Below are 18869 nucleotides of genomic sequence, written 5' to 3' on the forward strand. Positions count from 1 at the left end.
CTCAAAAATTAATAATTTAAAGTTATCTCAACAGTATTCAGATGAAACAAGCTACAAGAAGGGGGATCATGATCCTCTGTAAGAACTGTCCTCTCTGTTTCTTCAGAAACAATTTGCCCATGAATTTGTTCACATGGTTTAAGACTTTTCTCCTTTCAAAAGCACTTCTGATGTTCAGTTATTCCCCAGAATCCCTGCTACTCTCTTTCTGTTCTGTCTACCCCATCTGTACTCTGCACTAAAAAAGCAAACACATACATGAAGTCTGAAATTGCTGACACTGACATGACTCTGTAGAACATATCTCTACCCAGGGACAGATGATTTCTAGAACTTCCTAACAGACACACAGAGCATGGGCAGGAGTGAGGCACAGCTCCAGAGAAGTTGGGAGGAAAAAGGGAAGGATAAGATGGCTTCTTGAGAGTTAAGCATGGCAAGCAGCATGAGTGTACACACAGATAGGCAAGATTGCCTTCAAGAGCTTGGATCTAAAGCAGACTGAATTTAAAAACATAACTAAAGAAAGTCCACGCCTGTCCAAAGGTGAGAAATTGCCAAGTGCACTGAGTACCCTTCAACTCTGGTAGACCACAGAACTCCAAGGCATTGCCCTGCCTGCCCCAGTTTTCTCCATCCAGCCCTGCCAGCACCCATGATCATTTGGAAATTTCCTTGTTCTTTCTGTGCTGCCTGTACTGGCCCTCCTCCTCCGCTGCAACCCACACTATAATGTCTCATTCACACTGTGACCCAGGATTCACAGCATGGCTCACCAAGTCTGCAGCTGGGCGGCTACAAGAGTCAAGCCTAGCCAATCACAACACCGCTCAGCCTCAGCGCATCCAGGTGGTTCCTGCTTCCTTGAAGCTTTCCAACTTGGAGAGATCTGTGTCATTAATGCCAAGACACTAATGAAATAATGTTCCTGATCCTGCACAAGGCAGAGCTATACTTCAGCTTCCATCACTGACCTGGTTGGGCAGTTGAGTATCAAAGATGGCCCTGATATCCCTCAGTTAGCCTCTTCCGTGTTGGTCTGTAGGCCTAGGACAGACACCAAAGGTTATGCCTCCTACCAAAACTCTAGACCTCACAACTATAGACAAAGTCTTAGTGATGAATCTGACAAATTGGAACTACTCAAAAGGTAGGATTATTCCAGCTTCCTCTTCATTCTCTAGTTTTCAAAAGACTAATTTTCTATCCACTAGTTAGTACCTACACGGATAACATAGTGTCTTCAGATAGGCAACACTTAACAAAAAGAGATACAGGGTAGGCTGGGAAGATGGCTCAGCAGATAAAGTGCTTGGCATGCACATGTGAAGATCTCCAGCAGCCACAGAAAATGCCAGGCAGGTATGGTGGTTCATTCCTGTAATACCACTACTGGAGAGGCAGAGACAGGGAATCCCTGAGGCTTGATAACTACCTAGTCTAGCCAAACTGCTGAGCTCTAGATTCAGTAAGAGACTGTCTCTAAGAATATGGTGGCATGACTGAAGAAGACACATGGCAACCTCTAGCCTACACACAGACAAACACAGACACACATACATACACACACAAATAAGCACACACATATGTGCAAGAAAAGAGTTAAAGGGGATCATCTTCATATTCACTTCTCCCTTTAACCTGAAGGGATGCCAGCATCAACATAATAACAGAACAGCTGGTACTATAGAGATGGCTCAGGGCTTGTTTGCAAAGCCTGATGATCCAGGTTTAATTTCCTAATACCCATGTAAAAGCATATGCACAAAGGGTCACATGCATCTGGAGCTCATCTGCAATGGCTAAAAGCCCAGGTGTGTGCATATTCGCTCACTCTTTCTAGAGACTGAAAAAAATTACAAATCTCAAAAAAGAACAGCCAGGAGATATGCAAATAAGCCCAACCATGGTTACATCAGTGATTCCCAGGTGAACCAGGGGTTCTGAGTGGATCACATACCCTTGTGCATCTTGGAAACACCTGAAGGAAATGCTCACTATGGGAATGTGGCATGACATACAAGAAGCACTAGTTTACATTACTTCTAATAGGTGTAGAGTTAAGGTGGTTCAGAGGTCAATGTGGATTCTTCACATAAACAACCCATGGAGAGTTGTGATGGAGCAATGTAGTCAGTAAAATGTTAAGAGCTAAAGGATAAGGTCAAGTAGTTTTGCTTAGCATAGCTGCCTTATTCAGCAATAAGTACCCAATAATAACAATGTCAAATACATCAAGATAAATGCTTCATAAAGGGTCTGGAGTGTTTCTGATTGCTTCCTGTCTCTACTGAAGAATTGGTGGGTAGAAAAGGACCTTTATGCCAGACACAAAGTCTGATACTGCTTCACAGCCTCATTTCTGCAGGAGAGTACAGAGAGCATTTGGACATTGAGGCACTTCAGTTTATCTTTCCAACTGACCTAACACAGGGATCACTTTCTCTTCTGCTCACTGTCCCTCTTCCTCTAATTAAAAATCACCCTCAAGTCACACTTGACAAAACAATTTCCTTGTTGCTAGATAAGTGAATAAATAGGCCAGCTGAAATCTCACTTCTGCTACCTAGAAGTGGATTGAAATGAATGGTTCTGATTCATTATGGTCTTTAGATATACCATGCCTGAGACTTAAGGGGAGGCAACTTTTTATCATATTAGGTAGCATTTGCAGCAGCACTTGGATTGGCTAAGAAGATAAAAATGTTTGATGTGCAAATCTGATGACTAAAGTTTGGATCCCCATAATGTAAAGCATCTGTAATGCCAAGGTATGTATGGCAATGGGAGGCAGAGTCAGGACAATCTCAAAGCTCGTGGGTCAACCACTCTGGCATTCACAGTGGCAAACAAGATGGATGGCAAGAACTGATGCCCCAAGGATGTCCTATGACCTACACACACACACACACACACACACACACACACATACACAGCATCATTGTATAGATTTATACCTAGATGTTACACACTTTGATGTTGCTGGGATGAACTTTCAAACAGACACAGTTTATGGAGGAAGGGATTTATTTCAAGCTTACATATCCAGGGAAAGTCCCATCTTTGGTGGAAGAAGCTGCTTCCACACATCCAAGCAGAGAGATAAAAAAAACAGTCAGTAAACAACCAAAAGTAGAAAACACAAACCAGCAGCAAGCACTAGGGACCCAGGCAGAAAGCTGCATACCTTTTGGCTGGAAATCATATCCTTCCCCCAGTGACACTTTAGGACTGAATTCCAGTATCCACCCTCAGTGACACCTCCTCCAGCCAGGCAGCTGGAGATCCAAGTTATTAGTTTTAATTAAACATCTGATTCTATCAAAGACATACATTCAAACCACCATAATACACTTTTACCAATACCTGTTAAGTAACATACAATAGACTGAAGCAAAACACACAGGGGAATCCAATTGTCATCTATGAAGACAATCTTCAGAAATTTGAAAAAATATAAGGGGGGAAACCATGTCATTTTACTTTTATTTGCTAAAAATGTTGCTTAACATGTACTGTATTTTTATTTTAAATAACATAAGAAATGTTTAAAAGTTGTGTTTCAATTCTTAACATGGTGTATCTATCTAGACAATAGATCTTCAGAACCCTCAGTGACTTCTATGCATAAAAGCTGAAGGACCATGTACTTGTAATATCTCCACAGTCAGTGAATCAAAGCTTGTTTCATGAGTCTTGGCTAGAGAAAATTGGCCTATGAACACTCAGAAACCTACAAACCCAGAGTGTTCAAATAACAGAATATTTCTTTTTTTTTCCCTTGATTTTCCTACTTTGAGCACAAAGAAGAATCTATAAATACTTTTTAATTATCATTATGTGGGTGTATGTGTTTTTGAAAAGACTAAAGACTTTTAGAATATGTTTAGATCACACAAGTGCCAAACCAAACCCAAATAAAGTGAAGACTAAGGGCAATTACATTTCAGACCTTTCATTGTATTATAAAAGTACCTGATACCACTTTCAAATATGAAAACTATTATATCATCTAAATCATTCATTCCTCAAGTACTAAGATGATAATGTGCCACAGTATTTCATAACCATTTCAAAATTTTAGACATCATTATTTTTTCATTTTCCTACAACTGGTAATATCATTTCATATCAAAATTCTATTTTTCAAATATTATTGTATTGAAGGAAAGCAGAAGCAATTGATACTAAAACCTGCTGACTAACTTTTAAATTTCAATGTGCTTTACATCATCAGATATTAAAGGTTCAAATGACTTATGCCTTGTATAAGTCAGCTTTCTGATACTGGAACAAAATACCTGAGATAAGTAAGAAGAGGAGAGGCTTATTTCAGCTCACGGTGTCAGAGATTTTGGTCCATACCTGACTGTGCCATTGCTGTCAGGCTTGTGGTGAGGTGGTTCCTTATGGTAGAAGCATACGGTAGGGGAAACTGCTCACCTTGTGATAGCAGAGAGGCAAACGGAGAGACACAGAGGCTAATTCCTTTAAGAGTACACCTCAGTATAATGCAGAATAAATTCTTACTAGGCCCCACCTATTTAAGGGTCTAGTTTCTAATAGCTCCATGCTGAGGAACACACCTTTAACACATGGGCCTTCAGGAAACATTCCAGACCCAAACAAAATGTCTGTTATATTTAAAACAGGTCTTGGTCATTTCATCCTTAACTATGTCTACTTTACCTCTGCAAAGCTTCCTGGGGACATAGACATTACTGAAAAACAGAAAAAAAAAAAGTGCTAGGTTGGATAAATTATGAGATGAAAACAGAAATAACCACCAACACCTCAAAGTTGGCCACTTCAATACTCCACTATCAGCAATAGATAGATCATCCAAACAGAAAACTAACATGGAAGTAAGAGAACTCAACAAAACCATAGATCAATTAGACCTAATGGATATCTACAGAACAATTTACCCCAAATCCACAGACTACACATTCTTCTCAGCAGCCCATGGAACATTTTCTAAAGTAGATCATATGCTGGGTTATAAAGCCTGCCTCTATATATTTAGGAAGATTGACATAAATTCCTGCATGATATCAGATCACAATGCTGTATTTCTAGAAACTAACAACAAAAGATGCTCCAGAAATTCCATCAGCTCCTGAAATCTGAACAACACACTTTTAAACAATAAATGGGTAGTGGATGAAATAAAAAATGAAATATCAAAATTTCTAGATATTAATGACAGTGAGAACACATCACACCAAAAATTATGAGACACAATGAAGGCAGTCCTCAGGGGAAAATTCATAGCACTAAATGCCTTTATAACAAAGACAGAGAGATCCCAAATCAATAACCTAACCATCCACCAAAACGCACTGGAAATATGAGAAGAACCCAATTCAAAAAGCTCCAGATGGAAAGAAATAATTAGGACCAGAGCAGAAATTCATTAACAGGAAACTAAGGAAACAATTTAGAAAATTGATGAAACACAAAGCTGGTTCTTTGAAAAACTAAACAAGATTGATAAACACCTGACCAATTTGATCAAGAATAAAAGAGATGCTTCAAATTACTAAATTATAAATGAAAAAGGAGAGATCACAACAGACATAAATGAAATTGAAAGAATCATCAGGACTTTTTTAAAAAACCTCTACTCCAAAAAACTGGGTAAAATGCAGGAAATAGATGAATTCCTGGATACATACCACTTACCAAAGCTAAAATCAGAGCAGATTAATCTTCTAAACAAACCTACCACACTCATCAAGATTGAAAAGGTAATTAAAAACCTCCCAAAAATGAAGAGTCCAGGACCAGATGGCTTCTCAGCTGAATTCTATCAAACCTTCGTGGAAGAACTGAAACCAATTTTTCTCAAAATGTGCCACACAATCAGAGAATGGGGAAAGTTCCCCAACTCCTTCTATGAAGCTAGTATCACACTAATGCCAAAACAAGACAGAGACACCACAAGAAAAGAAAACTATAGGTCTATTTCCCTAATGAACTTAGATGCAAAGATCTCAAGCAAAACCCTCTCAAACCAAATTCAACAGCACATCAAAACCATTATCTACCTTGATCAAGTAGGCTTCACACAGGGGTGGTTCAACATACAGAAATTTATCAATGTAACACACCACATAAATAAGCTTAAACACAAAAACCACATGATCATTTTGATATATGCAGAAAAGGCCTTTGACAAAACACAACATCAGTTCATGATCAAATTTTTGGAGACGATAGGCATAGATGGTTTATATCCCAACACAATATAGGCTATCTATAAAGCTCCTATAGCCCAAATAATGCTTAATGTGGAGAGAATGAAGGAATTCCCATTGAGATCAGGAACAAGACGGGGGTGTCCACTCTCACCACTGCTCTTCAACATAGTACTGAAAGTATGTAGCTCAAGCAGTAAGACAGAAGAAAGATATTAAAGGGATACAAATTGGGAAAGAAGTTATCCCTCTTCACAGAAACTTGATCCAATACATAAGAGACACAACAACATCTATCTCAAAACTCTTAAAGGTAATTACCTCCTCCAGCAAATTAGCAAGATACAAAAATCAATGCACAAAAATCAGTAGCCCTTCTATATTCAAAAGACAAAGATACAAAGAAAGAAATTAGCAACACTGTCCCATTTTTAATAGAAACAACAAAAAAATGGAATAATAGTAACCAAGGCTATGAAAGACTTGTACAATGAAAACATAAAAACACTCAAGAAATTAAGTGAGGAGAACTTCAGAAAATGGAAAGACCTCCCATGCTCCTGGATAGGCAGAATTAACATTGTGAAAATGGCAATCTTACCAAAGGCAGTATACAGATTTAATGTGATACCAATCAAAATCCCAACATTTTTCTTCACAGATGATCTCAAAATTGATATGGAAAGGCAGAGGCCTTTGATATCCAAGCATAACCTGAACAAAAGAAACACCTTGGTAGCATCACCATACCTTATCTAAATCTATATTACAAAGCCATTGTAATAAAAACATGGTACTGGCATAAAAAACAGCACTTTAGACCAATGGAACAGAATTGCAGACCTGGACTTTGGGTCAAGTAACTATAGCTACTTGATATTTGACAAAGGCCCTAATATTGTAGGCTGGAAAAAAGATAACACTATAAACAAATGGTGCTGTACAAACTGGATAACCATATGCAAGAAAATGAAATTTGATACACACATCTCACCATGAACAAAAATCAAGTCCAAATGGATCAAAGACCTCAGTATAAGTCCGAAAACTGCTATTACTGGAAGCAAAAATAGGAGGAACTTTCCATGATATAGGAATGGGAAAAGACTTCCTAGACAAAAGCCTAACAGCTCAGGAACTTAAACAATAACTTATCTCATAAAGCTGAAAAGTTTCTTCATAAACATACATGAAACAGAGCCAATTGATTACCCACAGAATGAGAGAAAATTTTTGCCAGATATAAAACTGATAGAGGCCTAATTTCTAGAATCTACAAAGAAATCAAAAACCTAAACAATAAAAAGTCAAACAACCCACTCATAAAATGTGGTAAATAACTGTACAGGGAGTTCTCAGAGGAAGAAATACAAATGGTAAACACACACTTAAGAAAATGTTCAATATCCCTGTTGCAGTCCAGGTTCACATTGCTGGTAGAAATCACCCAACCAAGAGTAGCTTCTGGGAAAAAAGAGATTTATTTTGGCTTACAGGCTCGAGGGGAAGCTTCACAATGGCAGGGGAAAACGATAGCATGAGCAGAAGGTGGACATCACCCCCTGGCCAACATAAGATGGACCACAGCAATAGGAGGGTGTGCCAAACACTGGCAAGGGAAAACTGGCTTTAATACCCATAAGCCTGCCCCCAACAATACACTCCCTCCAGAAGGCATTAATTCCCAAATATCCATCAACTGGGAACCTAGCATTCAGAACAACTAGGTTTATGGGGGACACCTGAATCAAACCACCACTTTCCGCCCCTGGCTCCCATAAACTGATATCCATACATGATGTAAAATACAATGCATTCAGTCTGACTTTAAAAGTCCCCATAGTTTTTATAAATCCTAATGATGTTCATACATCCCCATAGTCCAAGATCTTTTCACTGAGCCATAATACCAAAAAATAACCTCAAAAAACCCATAATGGCACAGAATAAATATTCACACTGCAATAGATGGCATTGGGCATAGCAAAGAAACATTCAACCAATACAAGATTTAAACAACCAGGGCAAACATCAAACTCTGTAGCTTCAAGTCCAGCAACTCTAGCCAGTGACAAATCTTCAAGTCCGATAATTCTAACCAGCAACAAGTCTCTGGCATTCCAATTCCGCCCCTCCAGCTAGGCTACTCACAGTCCTGAAAAACTTCATTGGGATCGGCAGCTCTCATTGGCAGCCATCTCATGGTCCTGGCATCTCCACTGGGTCTCCACTGCAAGCCACGGTTCATCCTCATGGCCCCATGGGGTCTCTATGCAGGCAACCAGCAAACCTGCTTCACACTGCCCATGGCCATTTCCAAAACACAAGACCGTGTTGCAAACTCAATGACCCTCTTTCCAGCATTTCTTATACTCCATGATACCAGGTAGGGTGCCAATTTGTTAATCCAGGGTGGAATAAAGCAGACTTTGAAGAACAGGACACTCCTTGAGCACTCAGTCCCCTTCAAAAGAGTTGACATTCTTCTTGTTGCCCCAGCACAGGTCAGCTAGCCCAATCTCAAAGGTTGTAATCTTTCAGTTGCAGCTGAACGGGCAATAGTTCACCCAAAGGTTTTTCTTTCTGTGCCATATCCCTCTGCACACAACAGTTCATTTATACACAAAGCAACCCTGCACAACTTTTCAGGACATGGGCACAAGAGCAAACTTCTCACACAAACTGCTAGCCCAGTCCAGGCAAAGCTTTTTCTCACCCTCATAAGCTAAACCTCACAGTTCATAGTTCTTACTGCATTCAGGTCTTGCAGCTCAGACCAGCATAGTCCATTAAGCTGTACTTACAGCACTGCAAGGCATCTCTTAGGCCAAGGTTTCAAATCCTTCCACATTCCTCTTGAAAATCAGCTCTGAAAGGCTGGAGCCACATAGTCAGGTGTCTAGCAGCAATCTCATTCCTCAGTACCACTTTACTGTTGCAGTCTGGGTTCACATTGCTGGTAGAAATCACCCAACCAAGAGTAGCTTCTGGGAAAAAGAGATTTATTTTGGCTTACAGGCTCAAGGGGAAGCTTCACGATGGCAGGGGAAAAACAATGGCATGAGCAGAAGATGGACATCACCCCCTTGGTCAACATAAGATGGACCACAGCAACAGGAGGGTGTGCCAAACACTGGCAAGGGAAAACTGGCTTTAATACCCATAAGCCCGCCCCCAACAATACACTCCCTCCAGGAGGCATTAATTCCCAAATCTCCATCATCTGGGAACTTAGCATTTAGAACAACTAGGTTTATGGGGGACACCTGAATCAAACCACCACAATCCCTAATCATCAGAGAAATGCAATTTAAAACAACTATGAGATTCCACCTTACCCCAGTAAGGATAGCAAACATTTAAAAAAAAAAAATCAAATGAAAATAAATGGTGCCAAGAGCTGGATAAATAGGAACCCTCATTCACTGTTGGTGGGAATGTAAGATGGTACAACCACTATGGAAAGTAATATGGAGACTCCTAAAAAGGTTGACTATAGAGCTACCAACAAACCCAGTTATTCCCTTACTGGGCATTTACCCCAAAAGCTCCATGCCTCCATCCAGAGAGATTTGCTCAGCCATATTTATAGCTACTCAATTCATGATAGCTAAGAACTGGAATCAACCCAGGTGTCCATCATTAGATGAATGAATAACCAAGATGTGGTATATCTATATGATGGAATTCTACACAGCACTAATGAAAAATGACACAATGAAATTTGAAGAAAAATGGTCAAACTTCGAACAGATCATTCTGAGCAAACTCAACCAATCACAAAAAGATAATTGTTGCATCATCTCACTCATCTGTGGCACCTAACCTGAATCTGCCCAAGATGCTGACATACATAATAAGCAACTCAATATTAGGCAATAGGGATGGTGGGGTGGAGGGAAGGGTAAGGGTGGGGGAAGGGTCACAAAACTGGACCCAAATGGCAATGGTCATAAAATTCTATATCCTGAAAGACTGACTAAATGGTTGAACCTTCATCAGGTCCTTAGAGGGAACATCTGAATCAGAGGGCCCTGAAGAGGATATGATGAAGACTAACCTCAGTCTCTCCTCTTTCTTTCTCCCTTCCTTCCCTTATTTCTTTCTCTCTCTCTCTATTTCTCTCTCTTTTTCTCTTTCCCCCCCTCCCCCTCTCTCTCCCTCTCTCTCTCACTCTCTCTTTCTCTTCCCCCACCCCTCTCTTTTATATTACCTACTTCTTTCTTCTTTCATCTACCTTGGCACTTACCTGTAACTCTCAGTACCAGCATGCAGTTAACATCCACAATGAGCTGTTGATCAGAGAAATCTACAAGGTTTCCCAAAATAAGACAGATTTCTGTCAGGGTACTTGATGACCCACAAAAGGTTAATAGTAAGACCCTACTGCTAAAGATACAATATGCTGTTGCATATGGAACATGGAGTGACCAGAATGGAATCAGCAAGAGAGACAGTCCCCAGACAGTTAGCTTGTCTAGTGCCAGAAGGTGCTACATGTGTGACTGGGAGAAAATGACAAAAATTTGTCTAAGCAACTCGTGAGCTAAGCTAATCAGCAGCAAACAAATTGACATGATGTTCACACAGTTCAGTAGTGGCACACAGCCATGTTGGGTAACCAACTACTCTTGATTTGGCTAACAGATCCAATCAGTGGAATGTAACTCATAGATGTTCTGGGAAAGAAGTCAGAACCATATTCAAATAATGAGCCTGCTCTCCATTATCAAGCTCCCACCAATTGTGGGCTACAAGAGGGCCTACACCTATTAAATTCTCTATAAAATAATAAGGGTTATCCCATTTATCTGGTGCTAACTTGAATCTGCATTGGAGAATTTGATTCTTTTTTTCAGATGGATGCAGAACCAGAGGAGAGAATCAGCCCATTGCACCTTACCAGAGCCCCAGCTGAAACCACAGAATAATTTAGGAAATGAACAAGAGCACTGCTTTCTTGGTGAACCTGGTACCAGCACAAGAGAGAGACACAGAGAACACTCAACTCCTGAGACACAGAGGCTCCCAAGACCTCATCACTGAAGTAGACTAAAACAAACCCAATATGGCTGAGGGAAATTCGTAGAGGAGAGGGCAGAAAGAATGTTAGAGCCACATGTTTGGACATTATGCACAGATACATTGCCTCCTCCCTATAATTTATGGCTAATCCCACAATGCACGACTCCCATTCCCCAACAAGGAGGATCCCTATGGAGGGGAGAGGACAGGAAGGAGGCTGACAATGGTACCAACATGACTGTATACACACTGTGTACGTAACTAATAAGAAAAGAAAAAAAAAACTATGAGATGAGTTGATTATTACATATTCATATTCTGTACAAAGGCACAAGTGCCTGAAATAGAAATTATTCTTGCAAATAAGAAGCTGAGTGACCTGTTCCCAAATCTCCCCTCCCCAGAAGAAGCTACAAAGCACGAAGTCTAACACAGTGCCCCCAGTCTTTCAGGATGCAGTGGATTTCAGGATGTCCCAATTTTCTCCATACACTCAGATGTTGCCCTTGGCTTCACCATTGCCATAGGAATCAGTAGAAGCAAGTGAGTGAAAAGAATAGCATGGTGTTCTCCCTGTTCCACTTTGAAGATGGCAAATGTCCTGGCATGGTGCTGCCCCTCATCCCTCTATGCAGACATCCCTATCAAATCTTGGACACTTTTCCACAAAGAGAATATTCTCAAAAATAATGTTCCAGGTGGTCCCTACAGTTGATTGGAATTGGCATATTTGATAGGATCCAGCTCTTGCAACGAGGCTTGGAAGTTTTGGCAGGAGAATCCACAGTTTCCATCCAAACTCACAGCCTCACTATCTGGGGCCATCAGGACTAATCTCACTGGGCTCCCTTCATATTTTAATGGAAAATTTCAAATATACACAGAAAATTGCAATAAAGCCCTATATACCCAGTACCTAACTTTAACAATAATGATCCCATAGGCAGTTTTGCTTCCTCCAAAACCTCTACCCTCTCCTGTATCAAGCATGCTATAAACAACCCTAAGGCCTATCACTTAATCTGCAAGTAGAGTTAATATGTGTCCCAAAAGAACAAGGGATATCCACTATAAACATAACAACAATGCTATCACTATGTAAATCAGTCCCCAAAAGAGGCCCAGGACATCCCATTCATGTACCATATCCCTAAACTTGCATCTCCTTCAAAGAGCACAATAGTGTCCATTGCCAAGAGCTTTCTTGCTACCTTCCTTAAAATAATATCGTCTTCCTTAAGTGACTGTGGACTATAACACATATCCCCATCCAACAAGTTGAAGAGGTTTGCTTGTCTTCTGGAAATAAGCTCCATAATAATTAATAATAAGCAAGAATTTTCCCCTATGCTGTGATTCCACCAGATGAATAATTTGATACTCATCTGTTCAGTGGAATCTCCACATGGGGCTTTGTTTTGGTTTGAATATGCCATGTCCCCAACAGTCTCATATATTGCATGCCTGCTTCCCAGCTGATAGCACTATATAGGAAAGTTCTGGAAAAATTAGGAGGTAGAGTTTAGCTGGAAGAAGAAGCAGGTCACAGGGGATGGTTTTTATTTTATTTACTTATTTATTTAAGACAGACAGAAAGAGAGAGAAAGACAGAAAGAGAGAGAGAGTGAGAATAGGTGCTCCAGGGCCTCTAGCCACTGCAAACTCCAGACGCTTGCGCCACCATGTGCATCTGGCTTACGTGGGACCTGGAGAATCAAACCGGGATCCTTAGGCTTCACAGGCATGCGCCTTACACATGGGATGGTTCTTAACAGTAGCTTTTTCAGCTGGATATGGTGATGCATGCCTTTAATTCCAGCACTTGCAAAGGTGATGTAGGAGGACTGCCATGAGTTTCAGACCACCCTGCAACTACAGAATGAGTTGCAGGTCAAGGTGGGCTGAAAGTGAGACCTTGCCTCAAAAAAAAAAAGAGTAGTTTATCTCTAGGCCCATCCTGTTTTGCTCCTGCTTCTGTCTCCTGTGCATTGAGTAGCCTTTGCCACATGCTCCCACTGCCACAGTGTCCTACCTCACTCGGGACCAAAAATCAATGGAACCAAACTATACTCTCTAAACTATAGGCCAAAATAAATATTTCTTAATTTAAAAATAATTTCTTGGGCCAGAGAAATGTCTTAGTGGTTAAGATGCTTGCCTGCAAATCCAAAAGCCCTAGTTTCAATTCCCCAGGACACACATAAAGCCACACCCACAAAGTGATTATGTGTGTCTGGAGTTCATTTGCAGCAGCTAGAGGACCTGGAGCACCCATTTTCTTTCTCTCTCTCTCTCTCTCTCTCTCAAATAAATAAATAAATGATTTTTAAAATATTTTTAAAAATTAATTTCTATGCATTACTTACTTGTTGCATACCTTTTTGCCTGAATGTGAGTTGATTCAGAACAGCTATCTGGTCTTTTCATCACTGAATCACCAGGACCTAGTGTCTTGGTTCATATTAGAAAAAGAATATCATTAAAAAATGTATTGAGAGGACCTGGAGAGATGGCTTAAGTGGTTAAGGCACTTTCCTGTGAAGGCTAAAGACCCATGTTTGATCTCTCTCCAGATCCCACATTATCGTCTGGAGTTTGATTGCAGTGGCTGAGGCCATGGCGTACCAATTCTCAATCTCCCTCTCCCTCCTCCCCCATACACATCTCTAAAATGTGGAAGATGAGGACTGACACTTGAGAGTGTTCCCATGTGTGTCATGGCACATGTATACACACATGCGCACGTGCGCGCGCGCGCACACACACACACACACACACACACACACACAGTCCTATCATTGGCCGAACATTGAGGAGTATATGTCTTTGTGAAACATATGTTTCCACATACATGAATATATAATAAAATATAAAGTATAATGGTTTAAAGCTACAAAGAACCATCCTATTATCAATTTGCAGGCTCCATTCTTATTTCTTGGCTTTTTTAGTCTGTTTTTTTAGACAGAACAAGAAAGAGAGAGAGAAATGGCACACCAGGGCCTCAGCCACTGCCATTGAACTCCAAGTACTTGTGCTACTTAGTGCACATTTGTGACCTTGAGCTTGCTTCACCTTTGTGCATCTGGCTTATGCGGGATCTAGACCCATTTTCATCAACAAGGAGGGCCCAATGGGAGGGGGTATTAAAAAAAAAAAAAAAGCAGACAACGTACCTAAAAAAAAAAAGAGAGAGAGAGATCAAACATGGAACTAAGCCATCTCTCCAACCCTGATTTGATTTTGAGTCTTTAAACCATGTAGTATGGTGGGGAATGCAACTTTAAAGCAATCACCCTTGGACTATATAATCTTACCCGACTAGAGAACTGTAAAGATCAATGAGGGGCTGTCAGTAAATGCTAGTAAAATGGATGATTCAACCTGACAACAGGATGAGCATGCATTCAGATACTTAGGGCCACACTGTCAAATGTCTCTTCCATTTGTTGCAAGTCTAAACAAGGGCAGAAAAGAAAGGAAGAAATAGAGGAAGGAACTGAGAGAATCTCATTATCTTTCAAGATGACAAAATCTAGAAAACCAACTATAAAAGAACATCACCAGCAGACTTTAAGGTTTGAGGAGCAATATGAAAGACACACAAAGAAACTGCAAATTTCAGGGCTGGAGAGATGGCTTAGCTATTAATGCACATGCCTGCAAAGCCAAAGGACCCAGGTCCGATTCCCTAAGACCCATGTAAGCCAGATGCACAAGGTGGCACATGCATCTGGAGTTCTTTTGCAGTGGCTGGAGGCCCTGGCACACCCATTCTCTCTCCCTCCCTCCCTCTCTTTCCCTCCCTCTCTCTCTCTCTCTCTCTCTCTTTCTCTCTCTCTCTCTTTCTCTCTTTCTTCCTCTTTGTCTCTCTCTAATAAATAAATTAAAATTTAAAAAGAAAATACAGATTTCCATTTACTCTAGCTCCTAATGATATTAAAAGAATAATAAATATAAATGTGCTATGGTGGGGGAGATCATGAGCAATGGGAGTATAATGCCTGCTGCTCTTATATGGCTAAATGTATATACTATGTTCAACAAACTACCCTGTAAGCACTTTACTTAATGTTCATACCCATATAGTAATGCTACTCTCACTTTTAGAGAAGTTTCTCTTTTCAGATGGCAGTGACCCCTGGGATGACCCAAAAGACACCACAGTGCTGAGAAGACAAGACTGAGGAATGTTTAGCACTGAAACATCCCTATCACACCTTCCAAGGCTCAGGGTCCATTGCAGAAGAGGTGGTGGAAAGAATGTAAGAACCGAAGGAAGGGTAGAACCGCTTACAATGCAATCGACAAGACAGAAACTGGCCTTGATATCCATGACTTCACAGTGCCTCATAATAGGAGGAAAAGATGATAACATCAAAATAAAAGAGAGACTAATGGAGAGAAGGAAGGGATATGATGGGGTATAGATTTATGAAAGGGAGGAATGGAGAAAATTATCATGGTTTACTTTAACTATGAAAACTATCAATAGAAAGGAAAAAAATAAGTGAGGTAACCCAGGCCCAGAAAGCAAAATATGGCATGTTCTCTCTCAGTGTGGATCCTAGCTACAAATGATTGGACTTCTGTGTAAGTAGGAAGAAAACTCAGTAGCAGAGGCCAGTATGCTAGAAAGGAGATAAAAGGGAATAGAAAGGGAGAGAGAGGAGGGACTAAATAGGATGGGTGTGTGTGTGTGTGTGTGTGTGTGTGTGTGTGTGTGTGTGTGTGCGCACGCACGCATACACACACATGTAGAACAAATTATTGGGGGTAAAGGTGGAGGGAGGGCTAATCAAAATCTAAGAGGATATAAATAAGTCATATAAACTCCTTTTTTGGACAATGGAATACACAGGAGCCATAGATTGTTACTAGAAAATTTTCAATGCCAGAGATGGGATACCTTCCAGTAAGTTGTTGGCCAGAGAGGTCTCCTATGCCCCCAAAACATTATAGGCCATTGCCAAGACCCTTGGTTTCCCACCAGGAAGAGATGGTAAGACCCTATTGCTGAAAACCTCCTCCCTGCAGACCAGCTGAAAGAAAGCTAGAAAAAGCCACACTGCATACAGTTCAATGGGAAAGAAATCACAAGTGAAAATGCCCAAGAGTGGACACTGTAAGCCTTATATTTGGCCAGCCAGGCCAAATGAGCTAACTGGTGCAACAGTGGCACATCAGTTATGGGGGCCACCAACTGCCCTCTAATTTGACTGGAGGCCTATCCTATAGGAGGGAATACATTCCTGATACTGAAAACCTACAACAGGGGTAGTCATGAGTCCTAGGGATATAATGTCTGCTGCTGTCTGGCTAAAAGTAAATACTATACTCACCAAACTGCTCAGTAAGCACTTTTCTTGATGTTCATACTCATATATTAATGTTACTCTCACTTTTGGTCAGAGAACCTTCTCTTTTCAGATGCCAGTGACCTTGGGATGACTCAGAAGGCACTATGGTGCTGAGGAAAAGTGACAAGAGGAGTGCTCAGCACTGAAATATCTCTATCACACCTTCCAAGGCTCAGGGTCCATTGCAGAAGAGGTAGCTGAAAGAATGTAAGAGCCAAAGGAAGGATAGGACTCCGTACAACATGCTCCTCCAAACACAAAATGGTCTGGATATCCATGACCTCAAAGTGCCTCACACCTCCTACACAAGACCATCATAATAGGTGGAAAAATCATGACATCAAAATAAAAGAAAGATTGATTGAGAGGGGGAGGGGATATGATGGAGAGTGTAGTTTCACAGGGGAAAGTGGGGAAGCGAGTTAATTCCATGGGGTATTGTTTACAATCATGGAAGCTGTCAATAATAAAAGGAAAATGCACAAAGTGTGTGTGTGTGTGTGTGTGTGTCTTATAAACCAAACTGCTTTACAAGGTATAAAGTATTTGCTATGGCTACAATCTGAAATGTCCCAAAGTGCATGAATACTCTGTGCCCAGTGGGTGGCATTGGTTTGAAAGACTGTGGGTATGGGGAAGTGGAACCCAGATGGAGGATGCAGGCCACTAGGGGTCGCTTGAGAGTTATAGCCCTGCCCTACTTTAAGTTCTGCCCTTACTTCCAATCTGCCACCTCATATTCCCACCACCTACCACCACCACTCACAGGAACAAGTCCATCACACACATTCCTAACCTTGATGGTAACTAATCTAAACTGTATGCCAAAATAAACCCTTTCTTTCATTCTTCTATTAGGTATTCTGTCACAATTAAGAAAATTTATCTAACAATCCTTCTGCTTATATAGCATCTGTCAAGAGTCAATTCTTAGAAACTTCAGGAATCTCTTCAGATTATTTCATGAACATTAACCATTCATTCATCAATGCATTAATAAGGCACAGTCCCTGACTTCAAATAGTCAAGATGAGGGAGACACAAGATTAATATCCTAGGAGGGAGAAATGAGTAAGTAATATGACAACATTAAGTTCCTGACTGCACACTAATAATTTCATAGGGGTGTTTCCACAGGACATGAATTCATGGCAGTGGTGATTGATATCAGTCCTAAAAGATATCACCCATGTGTATGTTTTATTTCTCTATAAAATGAAATTTTCCCAAGGCATCAATCCACTATAAGCTTTTCGTTTTTTTTAATGTCCAGCCCACTACTAAGTACATAATTCGATGAATGTTTAAGTAAATCATAACTGCCAAAACCTACACAAGTACTTCTTTTATAAATTTTATTTACTTTTATTGAGAAATTTAATGTGTAAACTTACAGTAATATTGGCATACAAACAATCAAGTTTCATTATGGTACTTATCAAACAAAAGGGTTTTTTGTTTCCTTTCCCCCACTATTTTCCCAATTCCCTCCACCCTGTGTCCTCCTCCACAAAGCCTACTTTATGCTTTCCTACTATGCATTTCTTTTTGTTTGTCATTCCCCATTTCTTATAATCTTCTGTTCTCTCTTGTCTCCGCACATCAATATCCCTTACCAGATTAAGATAGGGAAGCTGTATGGATGCATTTAACACAGCTCTCCTGTCTATTTCACCATCTTGTCACACTATGTACAAAGATGACTGTCTGTGACCTAGCTATTATTTCTATACTTGCCCCTTCTCAGACTTTTCTACAACTTGTAGGAACCTGGACTGTGCACTATGAATTCCTGCCAGATCTCATTGCAAGGTATTGAGGGGGAGGACCTGGTTTCTAACAGTACCTACCAGTTGGCACCTAGTACAGACACAATAGAAATAATGAAGCTTAGGCTGTAGAGATGGTTCAACAGTTAAAGAAACTTGCTTGCAAAGCCTAATGATCTGTCTACACCAGTACCCATGGAAAGCCAGATACAAGAAATGACACAGGTATCTGGAGTTCATTTGCACTGGCAAGTGGGCCTGGAAGTACCCATACTCATTCTCTCTTCCTATTTGACTCTCACAAATGAATAAAATATTTTTTTTAAAAAAGAGAACTCATGAACCTCAGTCTTAATTAAAAGGTTTTTGTCTGTTTTCATTCATTCATTCATTCATTCATCTGGCAATCATTCAGTCCATGCCTCTGTGTTAAGCATGACACAAAACAATGAGAAAAAAAAATTTGAATATAATTATTGCCCTAAAGGAGCACATGTCCTATAGTTTAATTTTTC

The 18869-nt window shown here is 40.4% G+C and overlaps 1 protein-coding gene across 5 annotated transcripts in view; it reads right to left on the bottom strand.

Annotated features, from left to right (window-relative positions):
• Ryr2 (ryanodine receptor 2) overlaps positions 1-18869 on the bottom strand; it is a 737098-nt gene that overhangs the window by 590165 nt on the left and 128064 nt on the right. The window lies entirely within an intron of this gene.

This window comes from Jaculus jaculus, chromosome 6 (assembly GCF_020740685.1).
Source record: "Jaculus jaculus isolate mJacJac1 chromosome 6, mJacJac1.mat.Y.cur, whole genome shotgun sequence".
NCBI classification, from domain to species: Eukaryota; Metazoa; Chordata; class Mammalia; order Rodentia; family Dipodidae; genus Jaculus; species Jaculus jaculus.